Here is a 20,363-nt window from a genome sequence, read left to right on the forward strand (position 1 = left end):
AAAGACTGATTCTTAAAACACATTCATGCTCTTTCATTCGTTTTTCTCCTTGTCTTTCACAAGGACAAGATGCTATTTAGCCCATGATCGTGTCCTTCAAGTCTTACTTTTAATATATTATTTTCTAGGACATCAGTTCTCAAACTGTGTTCCAGGAAACCCTGGAGGGTATCTTTGAGTCAAAGTTGTTTTCCATTTTAGTGCATTCTTGAGGTCAAAGCTATTTTCATAACAATACATCAAATAAAATTTGCCTTTTTAACTTGATTGAGTTTTCCAGAAGCCACATGATGTGTGATGACATCAATGCATGAAAAAATGCTCTATGTTCCAAAAGGTTTAGGAAATGCTTTTAGACTCTTTTAGAAAATTCACAGTGTCCATTGGCATATTGAAGGCTCTGAGAAGTTCTGTGGTAAAAGCAATTCTGTTTAACTTGTTTTAATACAACTTGGCACATTTGTTTGACCATGGACATTTTTGCTTAGTTTTAGTTTTGGTCGAAGCCTTACTTTAGTACCTCATACCTTCATGTTTCAGGAAATGTCCCTCCAAGGGTAAGATATCAAGCCAGGAATCCTCTGGCCAAGGAATTTATTAGAGATCCTTCCTCTGGACCGTAAGTGAGTCAAGACCGCACGCTAGTATGTCAGGACTGTGCTGGGGTCAAGAGCAGAGCCAGACTGTTTGAGTTCAAGTTCTGGCTCTGCCAGTCACTAGCTGTGACTTTGGGCGAGTTACTTAACATCTCTGAGCTTTGTAGTCCTTAAGCATAAAATGGGGAAGATAACATGCACACAACACTATACATATTTTACAACAGCACCTTGCACATAGTGAACTAAACAAGAGTTGGTGTGTGTGTGTATGTGAGTGTGTGTGTGTGTGTGTGTGACTGTGTGTGTGTGTGTGCGCGCACGTTCTTGCTATTATCTATTACTATGCCAAACTTGCCAGCCTAGGGTCAGGACCTAAAGCTAGTCACCAACTAGTGATGCACCCTGAGACTCGGCATCTCTCTGCCATGGACTTCGTTTTATCCATATGTCAAATTAGAAAGTGGGGTGAGGCAGTCTCTGAAGCCCCTTGTGCTGCTGATATTCTCTGATTCCACTCGCTTCTTACAGACTGTGGCACTAACCTGGAACACACAGAAGGAGAGGGCGGTCTAAGAACCCTCAGGTCCTGGACAGCATCGTCTGGAGATGAAGGGGTCCACAAGATGGGATGGTCAGCCCTTGAGGATGGAGTCCTTCAGTTCCGGAGTGCTGCCTCCCACTGACTCGGCTTTTCACCCTGCACAGGCATGAAGGAGAAAGAAGGTGGCGTTTTATTCCCACCACTTCGACCCCACCCTTATGGCATGACTACCACTTAAAACTGGCTGCTTGAAGACATAGAGAACAGACTTTTGGACATGGCAGGAATGGGGGGCAGGGAAGGAGAGGGTGGGATGAATGGAGACAGTAGAAGGGAAACATACACTACCATATGTAGAAAAGACAGCCAGTGGGAATTTGCTGTATGACTCAAGGAGCTCACACTGCGGTTCTGTAACAACCTAGACCGGTGGGGTGGGGTGGGAAGTGGGAGGGAGGCTCAAGAAGGATGGGATATATGTATACCTATGGCTAATTCATGTTGATATATGGCAGAAATCAACACAATATTGTGAAGCAATTATCCTTCAATGAAAACTAAATAAATTCATTAAAAAACTGGAAAAAAAATTGGCTGCTTGAGATGAGGGCCTGGCTACAGAGAGGAACATGTTCTTCATAAGGCATTAATAGGACACGGGACTTTCAGCTTCTCAGCAGGTTTTTCTGCTCTCTTCTAAAGACCGTCCCTACCACCCCAGCCCCAGGGAAACCTTTCAGACACCTTTGGTTTGTAAGACACAATGGTGACCGCCTCTATAAAAATTCCCCCAGGGTAACTTCACCACCATTGGGAGTGAGAATACCTAAATTTAAAAAAATTGGAAATGTCTGTACAAGAAAGAGCTTTGGATTGCTGGCAGCTGTGGACCAAGGTAGAGGCGCCCAACATAATGCTTCAGAGGCTAAATTGGGAACAATTTGAATGCTTGGTTTTACTTGTGCTTAAAAAAGCCAGTGGCAGCTCAGCTGCCAGATGTTGGAGAACTTCAGCATGTAGCTCGCGGGCATGGTATCAGCGATGCTGTCGCAGGTGACCACGCGTCAAAGGGAGATGATGACTCGCTTTCCTAAAACTGCTTCTAGGGAGCGAGCCCAGTGGCTTTCATTTTTCACTTTCACTGAAGAAGTTAAATTTGGGAACACCAAAAAGATTTCACTTAACTCAGACAGTATTGACACCAGGGCTTGTCAGCAAAGGAAGAATTTCTGAGAACCGTGCCTTTATAAGAGCTCAATTCCCTGTAACTAAGGCCTTCGAGTATTCACTGAACTATCATCTAATTCAGTGTATCAACTAGAAATTGCTGTTAGTTGCTAGTAACAGGACTGGTTACAGTGACTTAAACACAATGGTCTATTTATTGTTTAATGTGAAATGACAGTGTGGGTAATTACTGGCATTGGATCAGTGGCTTATGAATCAATTAGAATCAAGAAAATTAGGACTGAGTCTTTGTGATTCTTTGTCTCTTCTTTGTGAACTATGGTTCTTGCAGCTCCAGCCATCATATCCACACCCCAAACAAGGCAGGTAGGATGGAAGGGTAAAAGTCTTTCCCAGAAGTTCCATCCAACAATTTCTGCTTTCATCTTCTACAAAAGAGGCAGAAAATCATAGTCCTTTGACTGACTACATGCCACCTGGAATTACATTGTATCTCTGTCTCTAAGAAAGAAAGAGAGTGGATACCACATAGGAAGCTAGCACTCTCTGTATAGGGCTTTCTAGAGAGATGTGGGGGAGAAGGCAATGGCAACCCACTCCAGTACTCTTGCCTGCAAAAGCCCATGGGCGGAGGAGCCTGGTAGGCTACAGTCCATGGGGTCCCTAAGAGTCAGACACGACTGAGTGACTTCACTTTCACTTTTCACTTTCATGGATTGGAGAAGGAAATGGCAACCCACTCCAGCGTTCTTGCCTGGAGAATCCCAGGGACAGGGGAGCCTGGTGGGCTGCCGTCTCTGGAGTCACACAGAGTCGGACATGACTAAAGCGACTTAGCAGTAGCAGCAGCAGAGAGATGTGGTTAGACAAGAATGTGCTGCCCAAACTGGTTTTTCTGGGAGAACTTGTTATGTGAAACAGCAGGCATCTAGGGGAGCCTCAGTTTACCCATGAGACTGACTTCCAGACCTCTCTCACTACGAGAGGAGGGGAAGCTAGTTCCCTTAGTTCCCTTATTTCCCAACGCAACTTGGTTAGGGAAGAAAAAGAGGAGTCAGAAGACGGGAAAATCTCTGACTAGTAGTGGATGCATTTCTTGGTCAAAGGCAGGGTGCTCAACATTAAGTCTACAAAGATGAATGGATGGGATGCGGACACAGGCGCGACAAGCACTGCTTGCTGATGGAGTAAGGCAGGCAGTGAATGAAGAAAACGTGGTGCAGACCCTCCAGAATCCTATCGTTTAGAAGAGAGAGACAAAACACGTAAACTAGACAATGAAAGAGGTTGCTATAGATTGAATATTTGTGTCTCCCCCTCACCAAAATTCATATGTTGAAACCTAGCTCCCCAAAAATGATGGGGCCTCTGGGAGGTGATTAGGTCGTTAGGGTGAATGGGGTTGAATGAATCCCACATGAATGGGATTGGTGCCCTCATAACAAAGATACCAGCCAGCTCCCTCAGCCCTTCTGCCATGAAAGGACGCAGCAAGAAGACACAGCTGTCTGTGAACCAGGAAGGAGGCCCTCACCTGACACCATATCTTCCGACACCTTGATCTTGGACTTCCCAACCTCCAGAACTGTGAGAAGTAAGTTTCTGTTGTTTATATGCTACCCAGTCTGTGGTGTTATAGCAGCTTGAGCAGACTAAGACAGAGGCTAAGTGGAGTCAGCACCAGGCACAGAGAGAGGGAATGGGCATCACCAGCAGGATGCTCCCAAAGAAGCCAGAGAAGAGGGGAAAGATGCAAAGGCTGCTGACCAGGGTGGGGAGGGGGGTGTCAGGGGAGGGGAAGGGGTGGGTTTTGCTAGCTACACAGTGGGGCTCCGTCAACTGGCAAGAGAAGCAGCCCTTGGCCTGAATTCCCAAGGGCCATCACGGATCTCAAATGAGATGTCATCCCGACATTTCCAACTCTCCATCCAGCCCCATACAACAAAGACGAGGAATTTAAGGTCCAACCAAAACTGGAAAAGGAGAGGGAAAACTCTCACATTGATGTGTAGGGGATGGATTGAAGATGAGGAAATAGTTTGTTCTGGACTTTCTTCAGATTTGGGAGTGAAAATGGGCTGTGGAAAAGTATGTGAAGGGCAGGAGTAGTACAAGAGGAAGACAAATACTGCGTGTAATCACTTTTAGTGGAATCTAAACAATAAAACACGTGAATGAATAGAATCAAACAGACTCACACATTAGAGAACAAACCAGAGGTTACCAATGTGGAGAAGGAAGTGGGGAGGGCCAGAGAGGCGGAGGGAATTAAGAGGTTAAAAGCTTCTAGGTATAACTAAATAAGCTACAAGGATATATTGTACAGCATGGGGAATATAGCCAATATTTTCTAACAATTTTAATGGAGTGTAATCTATAAAAATATCGAACTACTATGTTCTATACCTGAAACTAATATATTGTAAATCAACTATACTTCAATTTTTAAAAACTGTGTGTTTCTTTTCACACACACACAAAAAGAGAGTAGCCGGTTTGTTCCTTAAGTCTACGCTTTCCAACTGCTACTCGGTACTTCCAGCAGCTACCATATGTTCACAGATTCTAGAATCACAGTAAACATCAGGGTGAGCTGCAGTGCAATAATTCCCAGCTCTGTTCACTTTCCAGCACCGCCCCCCAACTCATCAGATCACAGAGCTTAAATGATGGCTGGCCCTCCCTCCCCTTGCACATTAAGTGCGTGGCTCCTCTCTGCTAATGGCAGCAAAAACAGCCAATTTTACTCCTGTGGGAGTTAGGAGACATGCAAACTGACCGGTGAGCTTTGAATGGATCATGAAACCTTCTGTTGCTAAAACTTGCTTTTCCAATGGTTAGACTTTAAAAATAAGTTTTCTCCCTAGTAGCATCTTTTAAATGATCACAGAACACTAAAGCAAAAACTGATTCCACCCTGTCCTGCATCGTGAGAGGCCGATAACCTAGGAAGCAGTTGGAGGAGTGACTCTGGAGGGGACTCTCTGTGTTCAAATCCTGGTTCTGTCACTGATTTGGTCTGTGAAACCGGGCCCAGTATTTAACCAGTCTATGCCTCGACATTCTTGTTTGTAAAATGAAGCTAATCGAAGTGCCTACCTCATAGCACTGTGAAGATTAAATGAACTGACAAGTGTAAGCGGATTAAAACTGTGCCAGGAACAGATGCCGGTTATTATTATTAAGTAACTAGCCGTGAATGTAATCACGTACTTATTTGCCTTGGTGGCTTCTTAAGGGTTAATCCTTAAGGCTCAAGTCCTGTAGGGACCTGCAGTGGGTTTGTCCACTTAGATGCAGGTAAGGTCTGCTCTTCTGCACACCTCCCCTCCCTCTCCCCTTTGCCCTTCCCACCACCAGCATCTTCCACAACACATGGAGCAAACCTACTGGCAAGTTACTGGCTCCTCCGTGTCCAACAGCACAGGAGGGTGGAGGAAAGATGGGAGGAGGGCACAGACCTGAGGGGCAGAAGTGTCCCCAGCTCAGAGTTCTTTTCTCTTTTCTGCAAGCCTGGTACACCTTTGCAGTCTTCCTATGACAGTCAATTATCTGTACATCTGTTTGCAAAGCAGCCTGCTCATGGGGGCAGAGGCGAGCTGGCCTGGCCCAGCTCCTTGTGACACCAAGCAGGCTAGCACTGCTCTTGGGAGCCTTGCCCAGTGGTCTGGCCTTGGAGGAGCTGCCAGCTCCCCCGAGAGAGCTGGACCTTATCCATGTAACAGGATTGACTCAAAAAGAGCAAAGTTGCTCTCAACACCTGCTCACCCTCTCACAGCTCTGAAGGCCAAGGGTGGAACAAGTAATTGCAGACCATAGGCAATGAAAGGAAAAGGAGGAAAAATGTCAGCAGCTCTTAGTTCAGCATCTTCCGCACTGTCCTTTCACGGGAGAAGATCAGGGCAGGACTCACCGTGTCTATCTCTGGGTGGAGAGCTGGGAAATAGCGAAGTGGCTCAAAGGGAAGCAGATGGGATGGGACAGAGGGATCCAGAAAAGCAAACCCAGAAAGTCTCCTACTCTGCTAAAGCTAGCTTGAAATGGGTTCCTACGACTTATGCACGTGTGCATGCTCAGTCGCTACAGCTGTGCCGACTTTTTGTAACCATATGGGCTGCAGCCCACCAGGCTCCTCTGTCCGTGGGGATTCTCCAGGCAAGAATACTGGAGTGGGTTGCCGTGACTTTCTCCAAGGAATCTTCCCAACCCAGGGATTGAACCCATATCTCTTATGTCTCCTGCATTGGCAGGTGGGTTCTTTACCCCTAGCAGCACCAGGGAAGCCCTCCTATGACCTGTACCCACTCTCATTTGCAAGACATTTTGTGAGAAATGCACAGGGGGCCCTGAGCACAAGCAGAACAGCCTGGTCCCACTTCAGCTGCAGGGTGACTTCTGGGCCCCTGAAGCATCCCACAAGCCCAGCTCCACTCTCTGAGGGACCCCCAGCATCACTTTGCTTCGCGCCAGCTCCCAGCCAGGGCCATACTCCACAGGGCTCACAGGACAGGACTCACAGAAGACAGCAGAGACAAGGACAGTATGAAAGGAGGTTCTTAAAATCAAATGCCACCCTTCCGTTGACTAATGTAATCAGACCGCTAGATTTTGCCATCATGTTTGTAGAGGGCACCTCTCCTGGTATCTGTCCACCAGCAGGGATGGACAGAGGATGACGTTTATCGGTATGACCCCTGCCCACACTCACAACTCAGCAGACAAGGCATGATTGCCTGCCCAGACTGAGCCATACTTGAGGACATGAGAGAAAAGCCTGGGCTCATTGTTTAAACAGAGGCATGTAATCACAGGTGCCATGGGGTGACCATATTTGGCCTGCAGGCTGGAGCAACAGAAGTCAGCCTGCAGGGAGGGAGGGGCATAAAGACAGATGGACACGCAGAGGAGCCAGAGGGAGTGAGCTTCCAGCTCTCCAGACCACATTTCTGCATCCAGGCTCACTTCCTGCCCCTGGTTTCTAAGAGATTTCCCAGTATTCTTTCAACTCAGTGTCTTTTTTTTTCTTTCCTCATGTATTAGGTTTTCTATTATATACATCCAGAACACCTTCCACAAGGGCGGTGACACAGTCACTGAAGGCTCACTTGTTATCTTGTTTGGATTTCGCTTTTCACGCTACTCCAAAAAGACGACATGGGAATCACCATCGACATTTTATGGCCAAAGAAGGCCAGGCGACTGGCCAGTCCTCAAGGTCTCCCAGGAAGGGAGGCAGTCTTTGACCCAGACCCAGCGTCGCCTCCACCATGCCTCCTTGACCTTGAAACCATGCCTCCTTGATCTTGAAGTTTCCTCCAGAAAAAGGAACACTGGCTCCAAGGCATAATCAAAGGAGATGTGCAGCATTCCTAAGCACAGTCAGACATTTCCTGGGAGTACAGGAGCTTCAGCATGATCATTAGTTGTCACAACTTCACCGGCCTCCAATCAGCAGAGCTAGCCATGCCTCTGACTTTGAAAACAAAGGATGCAGAAAAGCAGAGATGCCTCCCTCTTATAAAAGTATGTGAAGCCTGTACTCTGACAATATTATTTTAGTATCCATCATATAATACTTTCGGAGAAGGCAATGGCGACCCACTCCAGTACTCTTGCCTGGAAAATCCCATGGACGAAGGAGCCTGGTGGGCTGCAGTCCATGGGGTCGCTAAGAGTTGGACACAACTGAAGCAACTTAGCAGCAACGGCAGCATACAATACTTTACATCTTTCTCTCTTCCTCCAGGGCACTTTAAACAAGGGATATATATGTTACATTTCTCCTCCATGCCTTGGTCTAGTCCTCACTCTGACATTTCCACCCAAAGTAGATTAACTCAGAAGTTGGCAGTCTCTCCCGCTGGCCTGTGTCTGTGCTTGTACATATGTGTGTGTACACACACACACACACAACTCATGGATATCAAAAATTTAAAAAACAGCTTAAGATATAAATTCAGATACCATACAATTCAATTCATTTAAAATATACAATTCAATGGTTTAGAGTATATTATACTATTTTTAAACTGTGGTCAATATGTACATATAACCTAAAATTTGGAGTTTGAGCAAATTCTGGGAGAAGGTGAAGTACAGGGAAGCCTGGTGTGCTGCAGACCATGCAGAGGGTCGGACAGGACTTACCGACTGAATGACAACAAGTGTGCAGTTCAGGCATTAATTACATTTGCAGTATTGTGCAATGGTCACCACGATTTCTAACATTTTTTGCTCTGTCTCCCTCCCTTCCTTCCCACCTTCTGTTTTTACTTTTTGAGGAGAGAGGGAGAGTCCACCTCTCCTCCAGCCCTGGCATCCCAACGTGTGCTAATCCCCACTGCACTGCTTCACTTTACATTCCACTATTAACTAACAGAGGCCAAGACTTGAAGGCAAGATACTGACTTAAGTGTGAATTTCTGCCTGCTCCCAAGTCCCCACAACGCAGAGAGAATAACCTGCTTCTGGGAAGTCTCCTGGGTGCCACACTCCCCTGCTGAAGGGGAACTGCTAGAGGTCAGGGCTATGCATCCTCGGGGGCTCAGCAAATGTCTGCAGAGTGGTCTTGGGGCCATGGTGGGCTGTCCTATGCACTGGCTGAGATGCAAGCACCTCAAGGAATGCACATAGATATGTCAAATTCCTCAAGGAATTCCCCCTTGCTGAAAGTTAGGTTCTTTTTTTTTTCCTTGTTACTTATTAAGTTTTATAGAAAGAACACACCTAAGTATCATTCTATTGGTGATGACAATTGAACAATACTCATAAACCATAATTCTTGAGTAAGTAATAATTATCAAAGATTATAACTGTACAATATTGAGACGTATAGAACAAAATACAATTATTGGAGGACAATTGCTCTACCCATGCTTTATTCCTTCATCACTTTTGCTTGCCTATTACTTTGCACATGTCCTAATCGCTGTGAGAAAAGAACCTTCTGGAAATTCAATCTAATCGGGTGCTAATGTGGGCTTAGCAATTTCATGTGGTTGCTGATGGCCAGTGGGGGAAAGTGGGTCCTGATACTGTATTAGGTGCCAGGTCCTTACTTCTGGTTCTAGAGGCAGGCAGTGCCCCCCTTCCAGAATCCACTCAGAGAGGAAGAGAGGGAGGCAGGAAGGTGGCATTTCAGAGAAAAAGTGCAATTCTTAAGCAGAGTCTCAGGGTGTCTGCACAGGAATGACTTATGAACTTGTCTGGAAGGCTACCAGTGAACCCCATCCCCTTTACCAAAAGCCATCGTTGGGGATATCGTTACTGTCATTCATCATGCATGTGGACAATCAACAACCCAGTCTCCTTGTGAGAGTTTTCTATGTAATTACATGTACTAGCCTGACACCACCACCCCCCACCCCAAAGAAAAGACAATATCTTCTGGACGTAAAATGACTTTTATTTCATCCCAAGGGGCAGCATGCTGTTGCTAGGTGCCTATTTTTCTGCCTCTCAAATATAAAGTGACTAATGGGGTATAGTTCATAAAACATCTGCAAGGATGTAGTTATTCTTATACTTCAGTGCCCTTTAAGATATTATTATCTGCCAACACTTGGACTAGGTGCTATTATGCAAATTAGACATAATAAAGGAAGAAGGGAGAGGTTCTTTGCTCCTAAAAAATCATATTTATAAGGTTAATGAGATTTATATATATTACATCAGGGAACTGGGGTTAGAATGCAAGACTTTTTGCAATGTAGTATTGGCAACACTAAAGATTTGCTGGTGTTTTTCCCTGCATAAGATCAAAACTTTTCTTCTCTGTTGAGGTTTAATGAGATGAAAAAAAAAATTCCCACAAAATCAAAACACATAGAATCCAACTTCAAGAACAAGGCAGACATTCTAAGTTGAATGTTTTCAATTAGTAGTGCCAAGAACAGGAGAAGGGTTTTAAAAACACATAATTTTGCATTAAAAAATCAAGTTAAATATTTCAATGAGATAACCATTGAAGCCAGGAAAGTGGGCACTTTTATTTTTTGGATGAAAGGGAAAATACCAGGAAAATTCAATCTAATAAAAGAAAATACACATGTCCCCCCTCAAAAAAAAACTGGAAAAAATGTATATATATATGTACATATATGCACACTTTATAGAACTATGAAGTATTCTATAAACAAACAGGAAAATGTTCTGAACTCAGTCTGGTCAAATAATGGGAAGTTATAATTTAGCAAATATTCTGATTATAGGGAACTGTCTGTATCTTAGAGCATATGTCTATTTAGTATTAAAATAGAAACACAACTAAGTTTGTACTTGCTAAAGAATCAGATATCAGCAAAATACACTCAACACTAAAATAATTCTGCTGATTAAGTTATCAGTGACAACACAAAGGCACTTTAGGATCTTGTAGCACTTGGGACCAATACTACAGACATGAAGTTACAGCTGTCTTTGTAGCTATCGTGTGCAAGCCCTGAATAAGAGTTCCAGTTGATAGGATGTGGGATTAATCAAATGTAGGTGTTCTGGAAAGGTTTTAGGAGGCCAGTAATGCTGGATCCACCCAGAACACCCAGAAGTGGGTCAGGGCCGGGTCAGTTTTTCTTCTTACTGAGTACACATGCACATAATCCTGGCACGTGGTTCCCCTGGGTGTTTACTGAATAAATATTGTGGATGAATGAATTATTAGTAGTGAATAACAGAAGGTTAAATTGGAATTTTTCTGTTGAGAACTTTTGCTGAGGCTTAAAGCAGAGCTGGGTAACAAGTGGCCCAAAGAGAGATGAAGCTTCCATGTGAGCCTTGTTAGGAGTTGGCCAAAACAAGAGAGATAGATGATAGAGGTATACAGATATGATTTTAGATGGATTACAGGGGCGTTCTAATAAGAAATATTGTGCATTTATTTTCCTTTTCCTCTCATCAGAGGAGGGGAGGGAGTGCTTCCCCCATCCAAGTGAGGTTGGCTCTAAGAGGCCCATTCAGAGAGTAGGGAAGTCAGCCAAGAGCAGAGATAAAATCTCCTTTCTTGGTGGATGCTTGCTGAACTGCAGGGTCTAGAGACAATAGGTGAGAATTCCTCTGTGGACCACGTGGATCCTGAGAATGGTAGCTGGGCTTCAGTCCTCTTAATAGGACTGGCCAAAGGCCTTGACTGCCACGGGGAGGTGAACCTGGCATTAGATGGCCATATGCGGTATCCCATTGGTTTGGATCTGAAGGGGGTTCCTAAGAGTCAGCCAGAGAGGGTGGGTGGGAATGGGGCTTCCAAGGAGCCCATGAAAGTGCCTTACAAGAGAAGGAACCAGTACCCCAAAACTCCCATATTCAGAGGACATCGGTGGCTGTGTTACAGCAGACCCCACAGAGTAGAAAGACGTTTTTGCTTCTTCTCCTGTTCTCCCTACTCTTCCTCTACCTTGGAGAGTCAGAAGCAGATAGTAAAAGTCAAGAGACAACACAACAATCAAAGACTGTGCAAGCTTTTTGAGCTTGGGTGAATCCTGAGCTGAGGTAAGATGAAATAACTTTGAATTTGGCAGGAAACAGTTGTAAAATGTATATTGGATTGGGCTTTTTAATATTTTAACATGAGGACAGTTCATTAATAACCTGAAAGGGACCGAATAGTTCTGGGATCTGCCTGAGATATTGCCCAATGAAAGAAGGTTTGACAGCAATTTGGAAGGGCAGTGGTAAGAGAGAGAAAAAGAAGCAATTTTCCTGGTTGTATCCCACCAAGTCCAGCCCATTTGATAAACTAGCTACAGACGAGTGAATGAATGAATGAGTGAAATCATTTCTGTATAATTTAGTTGGCACTATGTCCACCTGTCCAGCGCCCTGTTCACCTTATCTGCCTCCAGATGATGTCTCAGCTATAGGTAGGGGATCCGTTGAAACCTCTCCCCCAGCTTCAGGGTGTGGCTGGGAAAAGTCACCCTGTTGGTGAGTCAGGGAAGGTTGACTTCTTGCATTCCTGATTTCTCTCCAGTGTACTGTGGCTTGATCACTCATCACCATCTTATCAAACACTATGATTGCTAAGTGTTACCTTGGCCCCAGTAAGAAATGACTCTCAGCGGGCACGTCAGCAAAGTGCCTGGGTGTGACATCACCCTCTGTTTGGTACAGGACGTCTCCACTCCAGGCTGCTCAGGACACGTCCCAGACAGTAGGCCTGAGAACTTGCTGAGAAGTGTGGGAACCCCTCTGTCCCAGGTCTCTGGGTGTTGCGGGGACTAACCCTGTGCTGGAAGGCTGAACGGTCCCTGCTTTTGCCATCTCTCCCTAGATGAGCACAGCACAGGTTCTTTTGTCAAGGCGCCTATGAAACGATGTTGACAAGAAGATCCATTCTAACCCTGATCTTTAAGTGCAGGGCTCATAGTAGCCTCCAGGGCATCATCCCCATTTTTCTCTTGTGAGTTAATTGCATTGCCCAGAACTGGCTGATCACTGGTCTCTCTCTTCTAGGGCTGGAGTTTCTCATTATTCATGATTCTTCCTTCAGGTACAGAGTAGAGCCTCAAAAGATGGTGGTTCAGTAAATGAGACTGATTTGTCCTGTGGGTCTCCTGGAGACAGGTGGAGTTGGGAAGAAGACACATCCTCCAGAGGGAGTGGCAGAGGCATAGGTAGGGTGTGGGGGAAGGGCTCGGCCAAAGGTCCGCGGTGAAGCAGGACAGGTGAGCACAGGGCAGAGTGACGAGCCTCGAAAAATAAACATGAAGCCAAAGGTCTCGGTAAACACAAATCAAAAGCTAGTTGCCTGGAGGTCAGGGTGCCTTCTCAGGGTACGACTCTTAGTCCAGAGCCCTGGATAGCCATGATGTCACCGCCTGTTTAGTGGCACCTTACAGGTCATCAACTCACTTTTCACAGCAGGCCAGAGAGAAGATGATGTTATTCTCCGGTCCAGAGAGGTGAAATGACATTCCTGATGATGCACGCCTACTAAAGGAGGAAGTGTGATGATCTCAGATCATGTGATCCCACATCTGTGAGCTTCCCACCAGCCCTGATCAAACCCAACTGTACAAGAGCATACAGAGCATTTCAGGGCCCCCCAAGTGCCCCCTTTAAATAGTTTCAGGGCAGTGTTAGGAGAGATGTTTCTCAGTTTTTATATATACTTTAGAGGTTTCTTCAACTCTGCCCTAGCAGAGCCCACTGGGCCAGGCAGCACTCTCATTCCCAGGAAGAGCCATACATAGTCCCTCTGCCCGGGTCCCAGTGGTGACGCAGGAGCCTGTTGCAGAATCCAGCTCCAGGTTGGGCTCCACAGCTTGTGCTGGGCCTGGACGGGACAGATTGCTGGGATCCGGAAGTGCCTCTGCAGCCAACACACTGCCGTATGGGAGAGGCTGCCGTGCCAAGGCTGTCATTTTCCGCTCCAAAATGTTGGGTGAGAAGTGAGGCAGGCAGCATCCTCCCCTCGGTGTCTCAGATGTGCAAGCTTTCCTTTCCACTGGTAACACCCAGTATATTTCATTCTCTTCGGAGGGTTGTCTCGGCATAAAAAGAGTTTCTGAAATTTGGCATCCTCAGGGGTCTGATTTACAAAGTTGGGACCAGAAGGTGGAATTGCTTTCGAGGTTTTGTTCAGATTGTTAAAAGAGATGCCAAAAGATGTCTTTTTTATGTTCAGTTGGCTTCTTCTTTTAATGTCAATACCAGCTTAATGTTTTTAAGGTAACAAATGACACGCTGTGATAACTTGCCCAGTTAATTTTTAAAAGGAACTTTAGGGGGAGAGCCTGAAATTACTTTTTGTTTTTTAGTGACAAAGCATATTTAGGCAGGCTAAATGTGGCAAAATAAAAAACAACAAAAAAAGTAAACATCAGTTCAGAGACTTCCATTTACTGAAACTCATTTTAAAGGCAAGAAGAGACATGAAAGGCAAAAATCCTATGCAAATTCAAATAGTTTCCAAGGAAAATTCCTGTAACCTTGAAGAATAATAAAGGCTTATGGATATATTTGGAATTTCTGAATGGTAGGACTGTTTCCTGAGAGCATTTTAAACACCCAAGTGAAAAATGAGAACAAGGCCTAAATTGTTTGGTGAAGAGCAAAGAACTCTTCTTTGGTTTGAGAAAAAGAGAGGGGACTCTAAGAGTCAAAAAGTGCTGTGAGGGTTGGAGTTTCACATAAAATATGATTGACGGTAGTTTTTTGCCAGAAAATTTCTTGCTAGATGCCATATGCAAAAAAAAAAAAAAAGTATGTTACAATTATTTTTTAAAGCCCATTTCATGCCATCTTGCATTCTCTAAGCTTTCCCCTTTGCTTTTTAGCCCCGAACAAGGTGTCAGGGTCTGAGCCTCTGCTGAGTGGGACCTGCCAGGCACACTCAGCCAAGCCCTTCTTTCATCTTTGCAGGATCCTGGGCATCTGCAGCCCCATCCCTGCCCAGATTTGTGTTCATTTCAAGGCAGTGGAGCGTCTTTGCATTATTTTATATTCTTTCCAGCATTTCTAAGCCACTCAAACCTCAAAATTGGACATTACACTGAAACCTAATAAGGAGGATACCTGGTAGACTGACATACACAACTGCCCTCAAGTAGTTTATAATCCTTTGGTGTAGACAGTATTATGTGACACACATAAGAGGTGCAATAATAGCCAGCATTATCTGATGCATGTAATAAAGTCTAAGTACTTTGCAAATGCTAACAGGAGAGCCATTACTTCCATCTGAAAGGAGGGGAGAAGCCTTCATTCAAGCAGCATCAGTGCAAAAGGAACCTCGAGAGATGAATTGAGACTTAGCAGGGAAAGAGAAACAGGCAGAAAGATTGCCGGGGAGGACAGGCCTGGAGCCTGGATGTGCCTGGCACCTTAGGGAAACTCCAGCTCCTCTGGGCCTGGTACCAACATGCAGAGTGGGACCTGGGGCTAAGGGGGAGGTTGGGCTGTGCCTTGGGAGGTTTGAGCACTGTGCTAAGGGCTCAGAGTTGATTCTGGAGGTTAAGGGAGGCCACGCCTTTGGGAGCAAAGGAATTATGAAACTCAGGGGACCTGGGAAGAGTCTGAAACTGCATCTGTTCCTATGCTGTATATGGTATGTGTGGTGAGTAGGAAGATATGTCCATGGCTTTCTCTAGTTTTTCAAAGGGTCTCACTGTTCTGAAGCCAGGTGTCAGAGCCAGGCTGGAAAAGAGGCTCACTGCCTTCTTGTCCCCAGAACCCCCTACCCCACGCATCTACAGTCAAGACATAGGCACAAAGGATGCCTCCAGTGCACCCACCCCTGGACAGAAAGCACATTAAAATGGAGACCTGGGGAGTGCTGGTTCCCTCCTCTGGGATCTCCTTGTGGTATTGCATTTCTGCACTACCTAAGGGTGTTTATTTACACATTTTAATGTCAAATAAATGGACAATTGTCCAATAACTTCAGCCATGAGGTTCAGATTTCTAACTTTCCCCCTTTGGCAACATCATCTCAATTGTTTAAAACAAAGCAGCAGACTCTCCATGATTTCCCTGCTCCTCCCACGGCTCAACACCAGACCGCAGCCTCCTGTCCACCTCTGACCATCACCACTGTCCCCAGCTAGCCACCAGTAGAACCCTGCTGGCCTTGTCAACCTTTTATCTAATGAGAATAAATGTGTCCTTCTCCCCTTCACCCCACTCCTCTCACACTTTTCCTTAGGGGCCAGGCTGCAAATCTTGTCCTCAGAGCCCTCTGCTCCATAGACCAACAGTACTGATGGAATTTTCCAGAATGAAGCCTATGTTCTACTTGAGATGCATTCTGGCTATTTTACTACAACCATTCACCACTGTTGGAAATCACACCAGGTTGCTCATGAGAAGGCCTCCACGTCTCGAGCGGTGGGCTGCAAGAAATGGGGAAGAGGTGGCCCAGAATCCAGGGAAGGGACAGTCAAGGCCCCTTGAAGACTGGAGAGAGATGAGCCTCACAAGCAGTGGCTGCTAGGCTGTCAAGGCTGACTTTAGAAGTATGGAGGTTGGGCTCCAATTCAAATAAATACATTTTTTAAAAAAAGGAAGAAGTTTAGAGGCTCAGAACCTGAACCACCACTCAAGAAATGAGTACTTCCTGGATTCAAAGCATGCAAAGTTAACCAACAAACACATGTTACTATGTGCAAGCACTGGTCAGATTTAGAGGCTCAGGAGCCTGGATGTGTCTGCCCCCCTCACCCCCGCAGGTGTCTTTCCTCCCCACCTGACTGTGATCTTGCAAGGTGCAGGTGCCCGACTCACTTGAGACCCCACTCCCACCACCCCTTCACTCACAGTCCTGGGTATGGGTCTTGAACATGGTGGACATCAGTGACTGTGTGCTAAAGAGCACTGGCCTGTGCAAATGTTTGTTGAACTCTCCTGATGTACCAGATACTATATCAAGCCCTGAAGACAGACTTAGATAAATAAAGCCCAGTCCCTGCAGTCCAGAGGCTAAATGACCATGGTACATGTGAAGGGAAGAGCTAACATTTAGGTAAAATGACCTAAGACCCAAACAAACGTAGAAGTAAAACAAATGAACAGGCGTAGAATGAGTCTGGCAAAACTTTGCTTCGATTGGCAGGGCAAAACTGCTCGTATTAACTGGACCCAGGGCAAGGAGCTCATCTACTTACTTTCTCCTCGTCTGGTAGAGCCAAAAGAAAGAAAACCACATCTTTGCCCCAGCAGGAGAATGTGCCTGGACACATACCCCTTCTTCCCTCTCATCCCATCTCTGCATCTCTGGCAGCCGGACACTCAGAAACACAGAAGGTAGGACGCACACCACCATAGTTTAGCTCAGAAACACAGAAGGGTCAGGACAAATGCACTGGAAAGAAGAAGATAGGAGGAAGTTGATTTGCAGGAAAAGTTTGGAGATAGAACTGCAGGTTTTCAGAACTTTCTAAAAGTTAAACCTGTGCACACACATGCACAGACACAATCTATCTACTTACCCTTTATCACCCATGCGTTGCCCTTTCCTCTTCGCTTTTAAAAGTGAAAATGAAGATACAGATGGCCAAGAAACACATAAAAGATGCTCAACATTGCTAATTATTAGAGAAATGCAAATCAAACCCACAATGAGTTATCACCCCACACCAGTCAGAATGTCCATCATTTAAAAAGTCTACAAACAATAAATGCTGGAGAGGGTATGCAGAAAGGGGAACACTCTTACACTGTTGGTGGGAATATAAATTGGTGCAGCCACTATGAAGATCAGTATGGAGATTCCCTAAGAAACTAAAAATATATTTATCATATGATCCAGCAATTTCACTACTGGGCATATATCCAGAGAAAATCAATATTCAAAAAGATACATGCACCCCTATGCTCATAGCACCACTATTTACAATAGCCAAGACATGGAAACAATGTCCTAAATGTCCATCAACAGATGAATGGAGAAAAGAAAAGAAGGTGTGGTACATATATACAATGGAACATTACACAGCCATTAAAAAGAATGAAATAATGCCATTTGTAGCAACATGGATGGACCTGGAGATTATCATAGTGAGCGAAATAAGTCAAAGAAAGACAAATATACCATATCACTTATATATAGCATCTTAAAAAAATGATACAATTGAACTTATTTACAAACCAGAAACAGACTCAGTCTTTGAGAATGGAACTCATGGTCACTAGCGGGGAAGGGTCAGGGGTAGGGAGAGATTGGGAGTTTGGGAGTGACATGTGCATGCTATACTTAAAATAGATAACCAACAAGGATATACTGTAGACAGCACATAGGATGCTGCTCAATGTCGTAATAACCCAAATAGGAAAAGAATTTGAAAAAGAATGGACATATGTATATGTATAACTGAATCACTTTGCTATACACCCAAAACTAACACAACATTGTCAATCAACTATACTCCAATAAAATTTTTTTTAATTATTTTAAAAAGAGAAGTAAAAATGAAGAAAACAGAGGACTAGGCTATTTATGGGGTGAAAGGAATTAGGGCTGGGTCAGAGGTGGAGCTTCCTGTTTTGTTACAAACTCTAAACCAAGGACCATGGCTCTCTCTCACCCTCGCTGGACTCATACCCTGCGCCCCACCCTCTGCTTTGCTCCTCTTATAAAAATCCCTGGTTTCGTGAGAAAAATGAAAGAAAACACATATTACAAAATCTGTACAGTCCCATCTAATTTGCGTTTCTTTCTGAGTAACTACCGTCATTCCTACATGCACTGCCCTCCTCCCACACCACGACTTTCTAATTTTAGAGTTAAGAGCATGGAACTTGACACTGGATATGTTTCCATTTACCATGAAAGGCATGTTTCTTCACAAACAACTGGAGGGCAGGCTTGGAAAACAGGTTTAAAGACCAGACTTGTAGAATTTTGGCACGCAGTTCTCTGGAAATGTCCACCAACCAGGCAAGAGGCAGGAAGCACTGAGAATGAATATGTTCTCTGGCTTCTTTCAAGTGAAATGATTTAATTTTAAGACTTTCAATTCATAAAATAGCCTCAGCTAATTTTCCAAGGAAAAATTAGCATGTTTTGTTTTTCTTCATTTTTCAAAGAATATTTGGGCCATGAAAAAGAATTTATACTGACTTTCCTTAAAAGACTTAATTGGGTACTGCCCCCAGTGCTTTAGGAATGAATATAAACTAGTGAAAGAAGCAAGTTTACTAGGGATAGAAACTTTTTTGTGATATAGAAATTAGAGATCAGTTCAGCCTTCATGATATTTACAAATAAAAATTAAACCAGAAGAAACCTGTCAGCTTGCTGTAGTCCATTTCTGTAATTTTGCAGATTTATAAATTTAGAAGTAGAAATAGCTTCTATTTCTACAGAAGGAAAGGCCTAGTCTTTGACTGTGAAGCTAACGTTTTTCTATCTCCATGGATGTCCTCTTTACCTAAACTGTACATCAGTGCCTTTTATTTCCACTTATATAGTCAAATTATCAATATTTTCCTTTAATCATCATTTTATAAGAGGAAGAGTCAGAAACCACTCACTGTAGTTTTAAACATGTCATTTTTTGTTGTTTTTAATTTATTTTTTTCTTGAAGGATAATTGCTTTACAGAATTTCATTGTTTTCTGTCAAACCTCAACATGAATCAGCCATGCTGCTGCTGCTGCTAAGTCACTTCAGTCGTGTCCAACTCTGTGTGACCCCATAGACAGCAGCCCATCAGGCTCCCCCGTCCCTGGGATTCTCCAGGCAAGAACACTGGAGTGGGTTGCCATTTCCTTCTCCAATGCATGAAAGTGAAAAGTGAAAGTAAAGTCGCTCAGTCATGTTGACTCTTCGCGACCCCATGGACTGTAGCCTACCAGGCTCCTCCACCCATGGGATTTTCCAGGTAAGAGTACTGGAGTGGGTTACCATTGCCTTCTCCATAGGTATACACATATCCCCTCCCTCCTGAACCTCCCCTCCCATCTGCCTCCCCATCCCGCCACTCTAGGTTGATACAGAGCCCCTGTTTGAGTTTCCTGAGCCACAGAGCAAATTCCCCTCAGCTATCAATTTTACATATGGTAATCGGACATGACTGAGTGACTGAACTGAACTGAATGTAAGTTTCCATGTTACTCGCTCCATACATCTCACCCTCTCCTCCCCTCTCCCCATGTCCATAAGTCTATTCTCTATGTCTGTTCCTCCATTACTGCCCTGTAAATAAATTCTTCAGTACCATATTTCTAGATTCTGTGTATATGCATTAGAATATGATATTTATCTTTCTCTTTCTGACTTACTTCACTCTGTATAATAGGTTCTATGTTCATCCCCCTCATCAGAACTGACTCAAATGTGTTCAATTTTACGGCTGAGTAGTATTCCATTGTGTATATGAACCACAGCTTCTTTATCCATTCATCTGTTGATGGACATCTAGGTTGCTTCCATGTTCTAGCTACTGTAAATAGAGCTGCAATGAACAATGGGATACATGTGTCATTTTCCTCAGAGTATATGCCTAGGAGTGGGATTGCTGGGTCATATGGTGGTTTTATTCCTAGTTTTTAAAGGAATTTCCATACCGTCTTCAATAGTGGCTATATCAATTTACATTCCC

At 44.4% G+C, this 20,363-nt stretch overlaps 1 protein-coding gene across 1 annotated transcript in view; it reads right to left on the minus strand.

Annotated features, from left to right (window-relative positions):
* ARMC2 (armadillo repeat containing 2) overlaps positions 1–17,303 on the minus strand; it is a 224,699-nt gene extending 207,396 nt beyond the window's left edge. Inside the window, exons 1-2 of the mRNA XM_069598145.1 lie at positions 17,250–17,303; positions 1,142–1,296 (exon numbers count right to left, since the gene is read on the minus strand). The gene's annotated coding sequence lies outside the window, so the exon portion shown is untranslated. The remainder of the gene's footprint in view (positions 1–1,141; positions 1,297–17,249) is intronic.
* Between the last annotated feature and the right edge of the window lie 3,060 nt (positions 17,304–20,363).

Source organism: Ovis canadensis, chromosome 8, assembly GCF_042477335.2.
Source record: "Ovis canadensis isolate MfBH-ARS-UI-01 breed Bighorn chromosome 8, ARS-UI_OviCan_v2, whole genome shotgun sequence".
Classification (NCBI taxonomy): domain Eukaryota; kingdom Metazoa; phylum Chordata; class Mammalia; order Artiodactyla; family Bovidae; genus Ovis; species Ovis canadensis.